The sequence below is a fragment of the Parasteatoda tepidariorum genome, unplaced genomic scaffold (genome assembly GCF_982258835.1).
Source record: "Parasteatoda tepidariorum strain Cologne lab strain unplaced genomic scaffold, Ptep-v5.0 scaffold_16, whole genome shotgun sequence".
Taxonomy (NCBI): Eukaryota; Metazoa; Arthropoda; class Arachnida; order Araneae; family Theridiidae; genus Parasteatoda; species Parasteatoda tepidariorum.
Window position 1 is genome coordinate 154,071 of NW_028257375.1, and position 12,433 is coordinate 166,503.

The following is a 12,433-nucleotide window of genomic DNA, read 5'->3' on the forward strand; positions in this document are numbered from 1 at the left end:
AGTTAAATTTAATTTAATCGACGGCAATGGATCCTTCCTTAGCAATTTCAAGCTTGATCATTTACAGTTTGATAAAGAAAAAAAAAGATAAGAGAAGGACACTTTGAAGTAAAGCATGGCGCTTACGAGGACAGATATTAGGCTGTTATGAAAATTAATTGAGAGAACTGTTTGTTTTCATTTGTGAAATCTTAGACATAAATGTTAAAAATATATAATTAGTTTTAATATTGGAAAAGTAATTTAGGAAGAAAAAAATCACCATTTTGTTATAAATATATTCGTTGCATGCTGTATTAATTTCACTTATTATCATAAATTAAACTCATAAGTCGCAATGGATTTTTATCTTTAGTTAATAAAGATATTTTTAGATTATTTTTTACCTTTAGTCATATGCTTATTTTAAATTATTCAAATAAATTACCTTTAAGTTTTTCATATATTTAATAACATAATATAGCTTTTTGCAATTTATATTTACTATGTATATTTTGCAACGGAGAAAACAAAATTTAAAATAAATTATAAAAGTAAAAATAAACAGTAAGAACAAAATTTAAGAGTTTGATAAATTTTTGCACCAAATTAATGCAATAACAATTATTTTTTTAATGTTGACTTTAAGTTTTTGAAAAATTATTAAAATAGTTTTTTAAGAGTTTGATAAGTACTATTATATATATGTTTAGTGAAATGCTCTAGTTTGAAAAAAATTGTGCTATTTATAGAAAATTAAAAGTTTATGTGAAACTGAATTTTAAAAAAAAAGAAAGCTATTAAACGGCACTATTTTGTTAAAGGTTCAACATGAATAAACACAAACTATTTAAAAATTAGGAAAAACACGAACTGATAAAAGTGAACAATTTATTCCAAAAGAAATGTAAAAGCAGTTTCGATAAATTTTTTATGAGCTCTTAAATGATGTTTCCTGTGGTGGCGGGATGTTACATTCCAAATGTTCTCTTTTTTCTTCAAGAGTTCAATAAATGTGCTCTCCATTTCGATGCTCAATTTAAAAGTTTCCCCAACGGGCGCTTGTTCAAAGTTTTGACTCATCTTTGCTGCAATACAAGTAAAAAATTTTATTAAGAAAGGTGAAGCGAGTATATTTAAGGCAACAGACAATAAGGAACAGTCATTAAAAATAAAATAATACCAACCAATTAATTCTGTCAGCATATTGTTAAGGTATGAGTAAGTTGTTTATAATCAGTAAAAACTGAAATAAATTTTTAATGGTCTTCCATGTTTTTATAATAAGATTAATAGAAAGTGAAATTAAAATTATGTATAATTACTAGGAGTATCAGTTACTTGCCCCATTTTTTCGAATATTTAACTGTAAGAAAAAGACTTCATTTTTAGATAAATAATTTTAACTTTATCTTTAATTTCAAAAAATAAATTATTCTATTAAATTATGAAAAAAGCAGATATAAAAAGTACCTACATATTAGTATATTTAAAGTTAAACGTGTGTTAATATTTTTTTATTAAAAATATTACCTTGAAAAAACCTGTTAAGTGCTTTAACGGGTAAAAAAATATTTTCAACTTCCTTCATAATTTATTCAAAACCTGCTTATTAATAATATAAAGCATGCAACTGCATTTGAAAAATTGATCCTTACAGACTATGTTATTTAAATTTCTATCTAATTTAATTTCATTAAATATTACTTTTTGAAAAAACCCGCTTAAAGTTTTTAATAGTAATATAAAATTACAGATTCAAGTTTCTTCAACTTTATAAATATTAAAAACTTAATCATATAAAGCATGCAAATCTATTTGACAAACTTATGCTACAGAATAAGTTACATAAAATTAAATGGGAATCAATAAGTTTTAATGAAAACATTTTTTTTTAATAAAACCCAATTAGCGTCCCAAGTAGGTCTTTTTAAGGTGGGCCCACTTGTCGAACCCTGATAGAAAGTGCAAAGTAATTGGAAAAAAACAAATTTTTATCCCGCGAATCCTGACAAATATACAATTTAAAAATAAAATAATACAAAGAAATTAATTCTGTCAGTTAATTGTTTAGTCATGAGTAAGTTTTCAGAAAAGTTTACTTTTTACAACGCAATTTTTTCCTTTGTAAAAAAATATTCAAAATTACTGAATTCAGTAATAACTCTAGAATAATTGCTAGTATAATCTTATCGGAACTATAGAAAGAGCAAAGTAATTGAAAAAAAAAAAAACTACATTTTAATTCGGCGAATACTAACAAATATACAGTTACGTACAAAAAAGATTAAATGCAAATCATAAAATTTGTTTATCATTTAAAGTAATGTCAAAATATAAAACAAAACTACTTTTATGTACTTGCAAAATTTACTGCAACTTGAAAAAGAACTGAGTGCAACTTGAAAAAGAACCCCTTTCGCATAGTTGTTGATTCAGTCGTTGAAATATTCTTGCAACATGGACATGTTGGAAAACGACATCCGTGCAATCTTTGGAACTTCCCTTGCATTGTCGTACGTAGTTCCGTGCATGCAATGCATCTCCGCCGATTTGAGTAACGCATCCATCTGATCGGAGATCTACAGAGCAAATGAAAACAGTTAATGTAAACAGGCTTTTTATGGGGGTCGCTGGGAGGCACCCTCTAGCAACTTGCGTAAGGACCATGGATTGTATGATGATTTATGCTTACTAACATATGTACCATGCGTTTTTGGAACTGTAGAAGAGCACATGATCGGGATTAAAGAGCATGTAGTGTGGAACTTTCTTATACCAAATTCAAACAGCGCTTTGCAAACTTATCCAATAATGAACCCAATAAACTGTTTATTATATGTATATTTTTTAACTAGTGTCTTACTTTTATTATTCAAGGCTACAATTATATGCAGGGAGTGTCACAATTTCATTCAGTGCTTCGAAGATTTATAACAAACAAAATACTATCAATACATCTACAAATGTTACTTTCACTTGATAAAGGAACATTTTTTTCTCTCCAAAAACGTTCAATATGAGAATCTTTGGTGATGCGGCAGAATTAAAATTCTTGCACACACTTGCTGCAAGATATTACGATCAATGGTGGCGGATGTGGTTCATGTTCGTAATTCTATGAAATCAATATAAAATCTTTGATGTAACCCCATAAAAAATATCTCAGGGATTTAAATTTGGCGATCAAACCAACTTTATTTCCAATTCCGGGCGGAATTGTGACACACCCTTCAATTCTGATTACATTATTTAGTCTGCTTTTTTGGAGTTATGGTTCTACTAAAGTAACTATTTTTCTGATAGGGAAGAGTTACGGCTTTAAATTAGCTGTATAATGACGTACACTATATGTCAGGTAAGAATATCCTTCTCATGATTTATCACTTTTGTAACACACATGTCTACACATGTTTTTACCAAAAATTAAGTTTTCAAACTTTCACTTCTCAGTAAAGTTTCTGGCCCCGCAAGTGGACTGATCATTCAGCAGATCACCGTAGTCAGGCATCACTGGCTGTGGTCAGTGTGCGGGTGGGTGACCACTTGAATCACTCTGCATAGGGACCCGAGGGTGTGCGGTATGGGTACTCGTTAAACTGTTCTACCGTGAAGTGCTGGACTTCGCGCGCAGGTCGTTGGGTTGCCATCCCCTCTACAGAGGATCAAAATTCTGATGGTCGGATCATCCTCAGGGATGCTTCTTAGACCCGTCGCCAATGGCCCATTGTGCAGCTCTAATGCGACGTAAATGAACTATAATGACAACAGTAAAGTTTCTGAAACAACTTCACCAGTTCATCATCTTAGTTGCAGTAGAAATACTTTTATGCTTTTTTTCAAAAAGTATCACTCCTTTTTGTTAATATTACTACCAATTTCTTTTGTTGGCTTTTTTTCTCAAATCTGCTCATTTCAACTGAAATGAGACTTCTTTAAAGCTATTTCCGCAATAAAATTTTATTTTGATGAACAGTGCATAAAAGAAGAAAAACAAATCAACCTAAATAGTTTTAATCTCATGATTGGATCTTCAAGTATTCGGTTTAGATCTTAATGGTTCGAGGATTAAATAAGCTAATTAATTAGCGCAGACGATATATAAAGTTACAAAATCGGACAAATAAACGTACTTTTTCTGACCCTCAAAATGTAAGAAATAGCAGCAATCTGTAAAATATGGTTCCCAAAGTTTTGACCCTTTTATGTTAATTTTACCTTTTGCGTAATCCCCAATATCTAGAGAACTTTTTAAGCGAATTGAAAATATTTTGTGCATAATTATAAAATATATTTATCCGAAGATAATTCCATGCAAAAAATGACTTTTAATAATTATTTATCATGTTTTATTTTCTTTAATGATTAGGGAAAAAAATTGAATAGTATGGTATTCTAATTTCTACGTCACTTCAAAGAATATAACTTTACTTTGATAATACCAATTAAGGAAGGAACGTTTTTTTTTAAAAAAATAAATAAATAAAAAGCAACACCTATATGCAAATGAGTTATGAGATGATAGCTAAGCTCTTCTCGCACACCTTGCCACGCAGTAGTCTGTGACATCTTATGGTCGTAGTGCTATGATCACATTTATGTAGTGGTACCTCATTTGCTCGCCTAAGATTGTAGCGTAAAGACGTTCTGAAACATCGTAGCTTAGTTCAATCTTTTTTTTTTGACATTTTTTTTACCCACCTTTAGTATCGCCAGTCTTTATAGTCTAGTCAATGCAGCACGATGACGGGGTGTTGAAAGACACAAAGTGGGCCAATCACAGGCTACTTGGTTTTTATATCTTATATCCGTCTTTGAACAGCCGACCCAATTTTGGGTTTATGACTACTAACGTTCAACTCCGTAGCCTTGTAATTCTGAACCAATCTAGAAGACAAAGAAACTTCTGGATCAGTACCCCCACAGGAAGGATTTGTTATGGCAACATGGAGGATTTGGTGACTCAACAGATTTAGAGTGCAACAGTCACCATTGAAAACACGGGGAGTCTTCGGCCGGCGGGGTTAGAACCCACGACCTCTTGGACACGGGCTCAGTGTCCTACCAACAGCCTACTTGTTGAAAGAACCTCTAGGTTTCGAGAAAGTCCACAGAGAGAGGGAGAGAGGAGCAGCAGTTCGTCAGCCTGATCAAAGCGACAAAAGGGCAACAACGCTGTCTCAAGATTTTTATTAGTCAGTTCTAGCCAAAAGGGGTAGCCCCGTGAAAGCCTCGCAATCTGCATAATGCAGCAGAAATTTATTATTTTACGGATAACAGTCGACTAGAGGCTTAATACAGATGCCCCGTATGCCAGGCGTCCTGAACCGAGCGTCCCGTTTACCGTGAACCACAAAAAAACCGTCTAGCATGGTTCCGGAAACGAAGGATGATTGAGAGTGGGTTTTCTTCAGCGATGTGTTGAGATTCAGCCTGGACACCTACTCGAGACGCATTCTCATCTAAAGAGATCCGGGGAGTCGATATGGGTCCTTTAACATTGTCGAAAAGGACCACTATGATCGAGGTGGTCTGATGGTCTGGGCAGGCATCATGATAGGCAAGCATACCGATTTTTATGTGTTCGATTGAGGTCCTCTGACAGGCAGCCATACAGGAACGAAATCCTTGCACCCTATGTGATACTTTTCCGCGGATCATGTGGACCGAATTTCAACCTCTTGTTCGATAACGCTTCCCCATACAGGGCTCAGTTTGGGATGATTGTCTTTAATCGGGTAATATTCAACGATTGAATTACGACGTCCCCTGAACTGAATCCCATCGAACAGGTATGAAACATCCATGGATGCTTCATTGCAGCTTAAAGACCAACTCCAATGACCATCGGTGAGCTAAAGGTTAACTTGGGGCAGGAGCGGGTGTGGTTGCCATAGTCATTGATATCTACCCTGATAAACAGTATGTAGCGAGAGTTGATGTAGCTGTGCGAGAGTTGTGTAGCTGTTGGGGCGATTATACACCCTATTAGATATGTTTTTCTCTGACAGGATATCGGTCAGCTTCTGCCCTGGACAAGTGACTAGTTTTTTTAAATTTAGAATACAGATTGTGCCCATTTTTTTCTCATTCATTTTGACCAGGTTTGGCTTTATTTGTCTTGTCAGTTTTTTTATTGCATAAAAAACGAACTATTTTTCTTATCATTTGTTTTAACTAATGTATATGGCAAAATGTAAAATTTGAACGATTTGGCTAGAACGATAGAAATCTATTTCCAAAGAACTAAGGGAAGAAGGCTAACTTCCATAGACATAATGTAAACCGCTTTCCGAAAAGTGGGCACGGGACCTGCGTATAAGGGAAAAGGCAGCATTTAGGGGCTGAGCCGGTGATGATCTTGAAACTGGTTTTCGGCCTATTCTTCCAACCATTGCTGGGACTTGGATTAAAAGGAATGTTCTCGATTCGCTTTAAAAGTTCACGAAATACAACGAAATAAGCAAAGAGTGAAACTAGCATAAATGGATCCATACTTTCGACCGCAAAGAATTTGAACTCATCGAAAAAGATATATGTTTATTCCGAAGCTGTACGTTTCCTGAAGCAATGCCGTACTTTCCTGAAGCAATGCCGTACTTCATATTCAACTAAACACCGCATGAAATCACTTAAACGCTTCCCTTACCATTTTTTTTAAATGCAAAAAATCTATAGATTTTTTATTTCAGTAATAAATGAAGGAACTAAAACAAAACATAGTATACAAGTTTTAAGTTGAAATTTTAATTTTTTTTATGTGTGAAACACATTTAAATTACCATCAGTTTACTATCCCCAGTTATCTCGGGCAAATGAAAAAAACTTATATATTAGTCTTTGTGTTGTCCCTTGTCTAAAATATATACAAAGTGATACTTTCTAAACGCCAGTGATGCCATTTCCTTCTACTCTTTTTTTTTTCTTCTAGCAACCATCGTATGTACAATCGTACAAAAGACGTGTGCAGTTCCACAATCCAACAGCAAACCGCGATGGCTCAGGAGATAGAGCGTTCTCCTTCCAATGAGCCAAACCGGGTCCGAATCCCAATCGATCCGGCTTCCACCGACCACAGTGCTGACGTGAAATATCCTCAGTGATAGATGGATCATGGGTCAGAGTCCCCTTGCCGTCAGGCTAACCGTGAGAGGTTCTCGTGGTCTTCCTCTCCGTGTAGCGCAAATGCGGGTTAGCTCCATCAAAAAGTCCTCCACGAAGACAAATTTCTCCCAATACTTGATCCAGGAATTCCCTTGTCCTCTGGATTGGGTTCAAAATTACAAGGCTGCGGAGTTGAACATTAGTAGTCATAAATCCATGAAATTGGGTCGGCTGTTCAACGACGGTTATAAAATAAAATAAAATCAAACAGCAAAAATTCTAAACAAAACTTGTCAAACTTCCAAACCAATCGCATCATATTATATTTTTTCTTCTGGCCGTGTAAAAATGGGATAAAACAAAACGTACTGACAAATTCTACTACTCCCGAGTTTTCTCGGGATAGTCAATATTTGCAATATATACATACCCGAATTAACTCGGGATGATCAGGAAAGCGGTTAAGTGGCCATCACGTAGCCCACATCTGAATCCGGTAGAAAATCTTTGAACGATATTAGTAAGACACTTTTACAGATTGGATAGACAATTCAAGAACAACTCTTATTCGATTTATGCAATCAAGATATTTGGAAAAAAATATTGATATCAAAATTTTACGAACGCTATCTGGGTCCATGAATGTGAGATTGGAAAATGTAATTGAATACAAAGGGATCTCACGTTGGTTACTGATGTAACAATTGTACCGACTTTATACTTTTTTCCAATTTACTTTGTTGAAATCTTAAAATGACAAATTAATGTATTTTGCTATTAATTTAATTTTGCTTTTGATTTTTTTATGCCGTAATCTATGACTACGTTATAAAATAAAATGATAGAGGTACTACTTTATACGTGCTACATTATAAGTACTACTTTATTCATACGTTTCATCATTTTCATCAGTGACGTTATACTCAGAATTACTAAGCAAGCAATTTGTCTCACGTATTGTCCATCCCTGCATAACCCATCAAAATATTTCTGTCTTCATTTTCGTCCATCATTCCAGACAGCTAAAATATTTTAAAATTACAAGTTTCACGTAATTTTTGAACTAGAAACCAAGGATCTGTATTTGACCTCCAAAAGTTTGTAAGAACAAATCTTTAATCAAAATAAGAAAAACGGTTAAAACAGCATTTTATTAGCTTTTAAAGAAACTGACAATTTTAAAGCTGATATCGGAAGTCCTTGTTTTCCTCTAAAAAAATTGTTAGACGACAAGATTTTTTTAAAGGCGGTCAATGCATGATAATGCATGATAAAGGCGGTCAATGCATGATGCTCTCTTGATTCTTTCCCTAGAACCTATTATGCTGTTGCGGGGGAATGTTTATTTTTAACCTGCTTATAAGTAATTTTTGGCTAAAACATCTTATCAGCTTAAGTTAACTTTTAAACAAATTATCGAATTTTGCTCGGAACTGTTAGTTGGTGTGAAATTTATCTAAATTTCGTTAGCCCTCTCTTCAAAGAAAATTGCTCCATTCTATATTATAACCGGCGTCAAACGGCGTTTGAACTCGTGTATAAATGTAACCTTCTTGGAAAACGTTTTGAAGGAACTCACCTGCATTTGCGTTACCGAGTGAGGAAAAACTCCCACTGTTAACCCGTTGGCAAGGGGATTTGAACCCAAGATCCGTCTAACATTGAGGATATACCACATCTGGTCTGTACTAATCGGGAGCAGAATTCGTAAATATTAGGCATTGCTGGGAATTGAACCCGCATCCCCCCCCCACTGGGGGGCAAGCGCTTTATCCTCTGAGACACTGTCTCGCACATAATCGAATTGAATAAACATTCCTATTGTAGGTAGAAAACGTTCCAAAAAAAAGTTATGGCAAATTATGAAGATGATAAACATAATTTTGAAATCTGCTTTAAAACGTAGCCCTCGCTCACTCACAAGAAAGCATCGTTAGATAATCACCTAAACAAAAGTTAAGGCAAAAATAAGTTTAGCCCATTTTTGACCTGGACAATAACCGAAGCTAGAATTTTACCTCCAAGCGTTAGTCCGTTGCAGGAAATGATTATTCCTCTAGCCAAAAGATAAATAAAAATATATTGAGACTAAAGGAAATTTAAATCTTTCTTCATAACATTCGCCTTATTGCAGAAGTTTTTTTACCTACAGTAGGCAACCTGACCCAAAAAAATTACGTTCAAAATAACTTTTTCTTAATCTAGGTTTCTTAATCTTATATAACTAGGAGGCTTCGCCCCCTGCTCGCTGGCGCTCGCCAACCCCCGGAACTGCTTTCGCAGTTAATTTCGGATTGCTTCGCAATCTGATGCTCTCTTTGCTCGCGCATTGGATACGTTCTTAACGTCTAGCTTTTGTGTACTTTTTTGAACACTGAATTTCCGAAAACGTTTCACTGTAGAAAATTCTAAACCTGTGCATTTCAATATTAATTTGAAATTGCAAACAGTTCACATATTTTTCTTAATCACACTATTCTAAAATTTCAGTTGTTGAGAAAAGTAACTGTTGTAAGTTTTGTTTAATGATTAATCTTTGTTTAATGATTAATCTTTTTTTGTTTAATGATTTCTAATGTCTTTCCCACCAGAGGGCTAAAACCATGTGTCGTAAAACAATATGAAATAGTACTGAACGCCGGATGTAAAGCATCCGCTTCGATGAAGATAATTTTGTGAGAATTTTTTTGATAATTCGGTGAGAATTCACCCGATTAGACATATGATATGCTCACTACGTGCTCTTGCGTGCCGAAGCCTATCAATTAAAACGTATTAGCGTTTTATGTAATATAGATTAGCCATATGATGCTCACTACGTGCTCTTGCGCGCCGAAGCCTATTAATTAAAAATGAAAACTGTTGCCAAGGCGAGAAAAGAAATATCATCGGTTTTATTGATACATACCTATTAGCGTTTTATATAATAAGATTCTCTTACGTGGCTCCCAAATTTTGGCTGTATTTCTTTTCCGCAGTGGCAACGTTTGCTTTGTTTTGTTTACGTTACTGTTTCTCTTACACCGCGAATCGACCAATGGTTGCCGCTAAAAATGTCACATGCCAAATCTAGCTGAGGTTGCTCAAGATATAGCGCTTTTAAAAACGGAAACTGAAGTAACCAGAGAGCATCAGCTGCGGCAATCTCATACTATTAAGCTAGGCAGAAGTGAGTAGTCTTTGTCGATAGATCTCTATTTTAGTATTTCTTCGAAAGCGCTTTTCTTCACGAATTTATACATTACGAATTTATTTGACGATTTTTGATTTATATCATGAATTATACTACAGCACATTTCTAATAGGTTTAACGAATTACATGTCATTTATTTGAATTCAAATTTATTTTAATGACTTAGTATTTACTAAAAAGATGTAATTTTTTAAAAAAAAAATTTTATGAATTTGAATGATTGTTTTGAATTCATAGGTACATTGCAAATGCACAAAATTCTAAGTTAGTAGCGAGCGAAGCAAACCATATAAGATTGCGTAACAATTTTCGGGGGTTGGCGAGCGTTAGCGAGCAAGGGGCGCAGCCCACTAGTTTTTAATAAATCTAATCAATTTTCAAACAGTTTCAGATATTTACTCCGATTTGTTAGTCTAATAAAAAAAATTTTGGCTCACTTTGCCATTTCCTTAGCTGGATCGCCGAAAAAAGTTACGACCAAAACATAACTTCGAGAATTTTTAACTATAAAACCAAAAGTATGAATTTCACCGCCATTTGTTGACCCATGCTGGGAAATTAAAAACCCATCAAAAATGTTAGTTAGCTAACCCTCTAAAACATTTCGTGATTGGGACAAAGGTTAGCCCATTTTTGACCTACAAACTAAAATTTTTAATTTAGTTCCAAGCATTAATGTATAGTACGATACCGTTAGCACATATGCAAGAATGAATTTTGTCTTGAAACATTTTAGTTGATATGATCTAGTAATCACTATTTTGCCTCAAAATGTCATCCCCTCAACCAACAACTTTTATTACTTTAACCTTAAATAAAACGCAATGGATAAAACGAGTCTTGCATAATTTTTGACAATAAAACCACAAGTTTTAATTTAGCCTTCAAATGATCGAGAGAATAGTTTAAACAACAAAGTCAGTCGTTGCTCATTTTCAGATATTACAGTAAGTTGTTAGAGAGAAATGTTGTTTTGACAGTAGTTATAATTTTTATAATTGTAATAACATGCTATGAAAAGACATTAAAAATGTACTTCTTGTTTCAGGATCTGTAGAGTCAATCTGTTGAATAGTTTGATACGTTGCTCACACAGATATGAATTCAATAAGAAGTGATGAGTGAAAAAAATGTCATATGATGCCAAATTAATTATTTAATACATGTGATTACGACGAATTTCAAACATTATATGTAGCCGCTTCGTAAACTGGCTAATGCAGTTTGTGCTGCAGATCATCAAATTGCAGAGACAATTCTACCACTACAAAAATATAATTCCAATTCACTTGTATATAAGACATGTTAACTCAATTCTGTGGTGGGGTGCCTTTTCATAGATCAAGTTTGACATGGTTGATAACTTTGGTGACCCGGACGTGATGTGAAAATGCATACCTTGATAGAAACTCCCACTTTGATATGAACACCCCTATCTTGACAGAAACTCCCACCTCGAACCAACTACTTTAATGGATGGTCCACATTGAACAGTTGACTTGCAACTTGTGACTGCGGCATTTTTCACCTCTTCACGCTACTGCTACTAGGTCTCAATTACACACACAACGTCGGCCTGTATACACTCGACTGCTAATAGCAACATAGGAGCAACCATGACGGTGAACTTAATACAGTTTTCCCGGCATCTCACAAAACAGCAATGAGTCAAGTACTGGCATTCGAATTCTATCAGATATAGTTCTGGTGGGGGAGTACTGTAGTGTATCTACCACTACAAAAATACAATTCTAATTCACTAGTATATAGGACTTGTTAACTCGATTCTATGATGGGATACCTTTTCATCGATGACGGTTGACAATGCCGGTAACACTCGCCCCATATCCACCTTCTCATTTTCATAGACCCCGAAGTGGGAAGAGATTCATTGGAAGCAAACTTGACTGTGAAAGTATAAAAATTTTGAAAATTACATCTTGTGCAATTCTTTTTTGTCCAGTTTTGTAAGTATTTGATTGAACAATTGCCGTCCATCAGAATATAAGTGTCAGTAAGTTCATAATGGAGGGCGAAATTCAAAGCCTCTCTGATGACAAGATTTGAGCTAACATTCGAACAGTTGTCTGTGTTGCGAAACCTGCGATGAAAATTCAAACCAACCTCTAATTTAGCGTAGACACAGTTGCCAAACCT

The 12,433-nt window shown here is 34.5% G+C and overlaps 1 long non-coding RNA gene across 4 annotated transcripts in view; it reads left to right on the plus strand.

Annotated features, from left to right (window-relative positions):
* Positions 1 to 12,214, plus strand: part of LOC147800833 (uncharacterized) — a 125,838-nt gene extending 113,624 nt beyond the window's left edge. For 2 of the 4 annotated variants that reach the window (XR_015431083.1, XR_015431081.1), the window contains 2 exons: positions 3,286 to 3,337; positions 11,325 to 12,214. This is a non-coding gene — a long non-coding RNA (uncharacterized LOC147800833). The remainder of the gene's footprint in view (positions 1 to 3,285; positions 3,338 to 11,324) is intronic. The other 2 variants (XR_015431082.1, XR_015431084.1) reach the window with 1 other exon arrangement.
* Positions 12,215 to 12,433: the final 219 nt, after the last annotated feature.